The following is a 7,178-nucleotide window of genomic DNA, read 5'->3' as shown; positions in this document are numbered from 1 at the left end:
ATGTTCTCACTTATAAGTGGGAGCTGAACAATGAGAACACACGGACACAGGGAAGGGAACAACACACACTGGGGCCTGTTGGGGGGTGGATGGGAAGAGGGAGAGCATTAGGAAAAAGTAGCTGATGCTTGCTGGGCTTAATACCTAGGTGATGGGTTGATAGGTACAGCAAATCACCATCACACACATTTATCTATGTAATGAATCTGCATATCCTGCACGTGTACCATGGAACTTAAAATAAAAACAAAAATTATAAAAAGAGGCCAGGCACGGTGGCTCACACCTGTACTCTCAGCACTTTTGGAGGCCAAGGCAGACAGATCACTTGAGGTCAGGAGTTTGAGACCAACCTAGCTAACATGGTGAAACCCCATCTCTACTAAAACTACAAAAATTAGCTGGGTGCAGTGGCATGTGCCTGTATCCCAGCTACTCCGGAGGCTGAGGAAGGAGAATTGCTTGAACCTGGGAGGCTGAAGTTGCAGTGAGCCAAGATCACACCACTGTACTCCAGCCTGGGTGACAGAGCAAGATTCTGTCTCAAAAAAAAAAAAAAGTAAGAAAGTAATGGCAGAAACCACAATTACTTTTGCACCAACCTAATATCTTCAGACTCTTTACTTTTAACGAAATAAATAAAAAATGTACAACACACATTTAAAGCAGTTTCCTTTTACATCTTTACCTACAGTGGAAGTGACAAAAAACTAGGTCTTTCCATGTAGTGCCCAAAGCAGAGAGTAAGCTCTGCTACACATATATCATAAAGTGAGAATATTTTGAGGGCCCAGAAGGTTGATAACATTTATCATGATCAAGGACTTGGGCTTAGGAGCCAGATTGAATTCAAATTCTGACCTCCTGAATTTCTAATTGAATGATCTCTCTGGGTCTCCATTTCCTCAAATGCAAAGTGAAGCCAATAGTAATACCGGCTTTGTTGGATTCTTAAGATTAAATGACTTAAAAGTACATAAAGCACTTATCACAGTGCTTCGCACTAAAAGAGATTCAGTGAATGTTAGTTACTGGTATTATCAGTTGTAAAACACAGACTGGTGGCATTTTGGCCTCCAGTGCCTATGCTATGCATAGTCATTAGCAATATAATGTGACTAAAAAATAGGTCAGTATCTGTTACATAAATAACCAACATTTGCAGAGCAAAGTCAGCACTATATTAAAGCTATATGTGCCATCTTCAATTTTCATAAAAACTCTGAGAGGTATTACCATCCCAGTTTTAGAGTTAAGAAAACTGAGGCCCAAAGAGATTAAATAATTTATCCCAATTCACCCAGTAAGTGGCAGAGCCAGGATTTGAACCAAAGCAGCCTGAATCCAGAGCCTGCACTCTGTATTCCACCCTGAAAACGGGCTGTTTTCTACTTCTTTGCTGTACAGCTATACTGCTAAACCTATTTGTTTCTCATGAAATTACTATAAGCCAAACAGTGAATGTGCCCCTGGAACAAATGAAGCACCCTTTGTTAGCACTATACTCAAAAAGACAGTTTATTGAATTTAATTTATATTTCTTTACTAGGTTGTCACAGACAATATGTCATTTAATATTCAAAATAGCTATTTCCCGTGTATTTATCTTCCTTTTATCTTCATTATCAAACAGAAAACTTATCCTATGGTAGGCATATAATAAATGTATTTTTTCACTGACCTGAATTTCCTTTAATCATCTTTAAGAGTAAGATAACATATTCTCTTAATGATTATATATGTTTTAAATTAAAATAATGTTGGTAACTGAAGAGTGTCGTAAGTAACACGGTAAGAATTAAGAAGACACACTATTCAAGCTAAGGCTGTAGTGGAATGTCTTTGATTTTTCTACCTGTCAATAGTAACTTGATTCTACTGATCATCTCTCTTTCTCAGAGCAATCTCTTAGAGATATAGGAAAAGCTGTAGAGCTTCACGCAAAACTCCTTTTCACTTAGTTCGGTTTCCTTAGAAGGCAGTTAAAAGAAGTTAGGTTAGGCTTAGCTTTCATATATTTGATTTGGGCATCTTGGGATTTGGGGAGTTACAGAAAATAGGATGGCAGCAGGTTGGTATTTATCGCAGCTTTTTCTTCAACACATAGACTATTAAAAGAAAGTCTCAATGTTAAAGAAAAATTAAAGAAAAAGCATAGATTTCATAAAGAAACAATAGATGTCACAGATTTGAAATACAAGTTTCAGCTCAAGGTTCTTTATTTCCTACCAATAATTGGTAATAACAGCTAATACGTATGGTGTTAAACGTGTGTCAGCTGCTGTTGCAAATGCTTTACATATATTAACTAGTTTAATCCTCAAAACAACCTAAGGTGTAGGTACTGTCCATAGATCATTTTACAAACATTAGGAAACTGAGGTAAAGAGGGGTCACAGCTTGTAAGGGTGGAACTAGGATCTGAACTCAAGCAAGCTAGCTCCAGAGTCCTTGCTCCTGACCACCTACCAGCATTCATTAATGATTTCCTGTTCACAAGGCACTGTATTCAGTATTTTAGTACGACTGTCTCATGAATCCTCTCATCAGCCCTATGGAGTAGGTAACATCACCTCTATAGTTGAAAAAAATGAGGCTTAGAAAGGTTAAATGATGTCCCCAAGGTCACAGGGCTACTAAGTAGGGGCACTAAGAAGCACACCCCTGAAGTATAATTCTAGAGTTCATTATCTTAAATGTTACACTACCCTCCTTACCTTTAGAGGCCAGTTACTCAAGTGCAGTAGCTCACACCTGTAATCTCAGCGTTTTGGGGGGCTGAGGCGAGCAGATGACTTGAGGTCAGGAGTTCGAAACCAGCTAAACATGGTAAAACCCTGTCTGTACTAAAAATACAAAAAATTTAGCTAGGCATGGTGGCACATTCCTGTAATCCCAGCTACTCAGGAGGCTGAGGCAGGAGAATTGCTTGAACCTGGGAGGTTGCAGTGAGCCAAGATCACGCCACCGCACTCCAGCCTGGGCAACAGAACAAGAGACTCTGTCTCAAAAAAAAATAAAAAAAAGAAGAGGCCAGTTATTTAACCTCTCTCTGCCTTGGTTTCCTCATCTATAACATAGGAACAATAATCCCTACCTCAGAGTTGTAGAAGCATATTGTGGTACACAGAAGAACAGTGTAGATTATAATTGGGAATCACCACGCAAAATTTTTAGGAAATTTTTTACAACGTTTTAAATTTTAAGACTTTTTTTTTTTTTTTTTTTTTTTTGAGAGAGAGAGTTTCACTCTTGTTGCCCAGGCTGGAGTGCAATCGTGTGATCTGGGCTCAGTGCAACCTCCGCCTCCCGGATTGAAGCAATTCTTCTGCCTCAGCCTCTCAAGTAGCTGGGATTACAGGCATGCGCCACCAAGCCAGGGTAATTTTGGTTATTTTTAGTAGAGACGGCGTTTCACCATGTTGGTCAGGCTGGTCTTGAACTCCTGACCTCAGGTGATCCGCCCTCCTCGGCCTTCCAAAGTGCTGGGATTACAGGCATAAGCCACCACACCCAGCCTCACATTTTAAGACATTTTGAAGCATAGATCTCTAAGAGTACTTGGAGGCAAATGCTATGCAGACTATGATACATACATGACTATGAGCCTTGCCACTCTTTCAAGAGAATTTCAGTTATGGTTTATACCTTCATCCAGTAAATATTGGGAAAGCATTATCTAAATCTGCAATTCACAATTCCTACTTTCAGGCAAGTAAATAGGCAACTATCCTGCAGAATGATGGTGCTGAGTAGGAGTAATCGACTCTTAAGAGTGTGGTTGTTCTCAATAAATGGATGCCTTTTGCAAATTGAGACTTTGGTTGAAGTAGATATTATATGCCAATTCTTGTTGGCATTGTACAAATTTCTAATGAAACAACATTCTATAGCATCACTTGTTTAATCAGCAAGATCCACTAGCAAATCTAATAGTTTATAATGCATTACATTTTTATGCCCATGACGCATAGCATAAAATATACCAATAGTAAGAAAGAGACCACTTTCAGTAATATGTTTCCAGTAATGGGCAACTTCTTCAACATCTTCTTTTGCAGGTTTAAGTAAAAAATATTTCCTCCATTCAACCCAGTCCACTGTCATTGACCCATCAATATCCGTGCTGTATATTATTTAAGAAGAATATGCTCAAATATAAATTATGATTCATATATTTCAAAAAACATTATCAAAATGACATATTCTTAAAGTCAGAAAAGTCGGATTGTAGTTGCATTCTTCCTGTTGTTACTTTTGTGATATAGAGTCCACTTAACATCTCTGAACTTCAGTTTATGTGAGAATAATTCCCATAACACAGAGCTATTAGACTATTAAATAAGTTTATGTGTACAATGGCCTTATAAATTACACAACTACAGAACTTGTAAGTCAGTAGTACTGCATCCCAATTTTCTAGTATTTCTTCTTAAACATTTCTCCTTCTTTCTGCCTTATAACCTCATTTTATAACTTCTTGTATGTTCTCTAGCAAAGAATGGTTGACAATTACCCTTTTTGGTTATGGATCTTACAAGACAATATACATTTTCTACGGCTATAAAATATCCAGTATCCAAAATATCAAGACGTCCATATATTCTTGGAAATATAATTCCCATTAATATGAAATAATAGTTTTGAAGCCAACTTTTTTTGAGACAGGGTCTTACTATGTTGCCCAGGCTAGTCTTGAACTTCCAAGTTCGAGCTATGCTTCCGCCTCAACCTTCTGAGTAGCTGGATCTACAGGAAGTGCCACTGTCCCTGGCTCAAGTCAATTTTTAAATTTTTAGGAATTGTCTACTATGCAGCCATAAAAAAGAATGAGTTCATGTCTTTTGCAGAGACATGGAAGAAGCTGGAAACCATCATTCTCAGCAAACTAACATAGGAAGAGAAAACCAAAGACCGCATGTTCTCACTCATAAGTGGGAGTTGAACAATGAGAACACGTGGACACAGGGAGGGGAACATCACACACTGCGGCCTGTCAGTGGGTGCGGGAGAAGGGGAGGGAGAACATTAGAACAAACACCTAATGCGTGCAGGGCTTAAAACCTAGATAACAGATCGATAGATGAAGCAAATCACCACGGTACATGTATACCTATGTAACAAAACTGCACATTCTGCACATCCCAGAACTTAAAGTAAAATAAAAATTTTTTAAAAGGAAAAAGAAGAATTTTAGGAATTCTCAGTGAAGAATTTCTCAAATCCCTGAATGCAGTTAAGAATTTGAAGAAAGCCCTTCTGCATGGTCATGCTGAGCCAGCTCCTCTGCCTGCAGTTGGGCCACAGCCCCCTAAGCTTCGCCCTCCACCTCTTGACCTCTTGACCATGGACCCCCACCAAGTGAGCAAGCCTGGGGCCTTCATGAAAATGTGTAAGCAGGATCTGAGTGTTCTGCACACCAAGGAAATGCACTTCCTGAGAGAATGGGTGAAGAGCATGGGGGGTAAAGTACCATCTGCTATTCAGAAAGCTAAATCAGAAGAAAATATCAAGGAAGGAAAAACAGATAGCAAGAAGGCAGAAAGAAAACATAAAGATAGATGAACCATCAAGTGAGAAAACTGATCTAGAAATTGATAATGAAGGTGTGACTGAACAAGACACTGATGCCCCTCAAGAAATGGGAGATGAAAATGCAGAGAAAACAGAGGAGATGATGGATCAGCAAATGGTAAGAAAGTGGTTGCCACTGAAACCGAAAATGATGGTGAACTGCAAAAAGCCATTGGCTTATTCACAGATGCCATTAAGCTGAATCCTCACTTGGCCATTCTGTGTGCCAAGAGAGCCAGTGTCTTCATCAAATTACAGAAGCCCAATGCTGCCATTCAAGACCGTGACAGAGCCATTGAGATAAATCCTGATTCAGCTCAGCCTTACAAGTGGTGAGAAAACACACACAGACTTCTGGGACTTTGGGAAGGAGAGCCCATGCTCTTGCCCTTGCCTGGAAATTGGATTATGATGAAGATGCTAGTAAAATGCTGAAAGAAGTTCAAACCTAGGGCCTAGAAAATTATAGAACATTGTAGAAAGTATGAGTGAAAACGTGAAGAGCAAGAGATCAAAGAAAGAATAGAAAGGGTTAAGAAGGCTCTCGAGAAAAGAGAGAGCCCAGAGGGAGGAAGAAGCCAGAAGATGATCCAGAGCTCAGTATGGCTCTTTTCCAAGTGGCCTTTCTGGGAGAATGCCTGGTAATTTTCTCAGAGAAATGCCTGGAATGGGAGGGGACATGTCTGGAATGGCAGGAATGCCTGGACTCAATTCTTAGTGACCACAGGTTCTCACAGCCATGCAGGGTTCAGAAGTTATGGTGGCCTTCCAGGATGTGGCCCAGAACCCAGCAAATACATCAAAATGCCAGAGCAACCCAAAGGTTAAGAATCTCATCAGTAAATTGTCAGCCAAATTTGGAGGTCAAGCATAATGCCCTTCTGATAAATAAAGCCCTTAATAAAGGAAAAGCAACCTAGATCACCTAATGAATGTTGCAATTATACAAACCAGTGTACCTCTGACCTTATCAAGACAGCTGGGGTGCTTTGAAGATAATCCCTACCAGTCTACCCCAAATGCAACTAAAGCATTTTACAGTGGTTTGCCATTAGGGTATTCATGAAGATAATGCTTCCTACTCGGAATTACAAACTTTAAACACTTTTTAAACCTTAAAAATATGTAAAACAAATTAAAAGGGTCTGTTAATTCTTTAATTTTTTTTTTTTTTTTTTTTGAGACAGAGTCTCGCTCTGTTTCCCAGGCTGGAGTGCAGTGGGTGATCTTGGCTCATTGCAAACTCCGCCTCCCAGGTTGACGCCATTCTCCTGCCTCAGCCTCCCGAGTAGCTGGGACTACAAGCACCCGACACCACACCCAGCTAATTTTTTTATTTTTAGTAGAGACGGGGTTTCACGATGTTATCCAGGATGGTCTCGATCTCCTGACCTCGTGATCTGCCCGCCTCAGCCTCCCAAACTGCTGGGATTACAGGCGTGGGCCGTCGCACCCAGCCTGATTCTCACTTTTTTTTTACTAATCATTTTGGATTTTTCCCTTTGAGTTATTGGGCAGGAAAGATAAATATGGAAGATTATTGCTCTAATTTGAGTGAAATGAAAGTTTATTAGTGCAAAGCAAACAGAAAAAAAAAATGTGAA

At 39.7% G+C, this 7,178-nt stretch overlaps 1 pseudogene; it reads left to right on the top strand.

Moving 5' to 3' along the window:
• Positions 1-5,346: 5,346 nt before the first annotated feature.
• On the top strand, positions 5,347-6,448 carry LOC116468363 (hsc70-interacting protein-like; annotated as a pseudogene).
• Positions 6,449-7,178: the final 730 nt, after the last annotated feature.

The sequence above is a fragment of the Hylobates moloch genome, unplaced genomic scaffold, assembly GCF_009828535.3.
Source record: "Hylobates moloch isolate HMO894 unplaced genomic scaffold, HMol_V3 SCAFFOLD_5, whole genome shotgun sequence".
NCBI lineage: Eukaryota > Metazoa > Chordata > Mammalia > Primates > Hylobatidae > Hylobates > Hylobates moloch.
The sequence above is the reverse complement of the archived record's forward strand: the minus strand, read 5'-3'. Positions and strand labels throughout refer to the sequence as shown.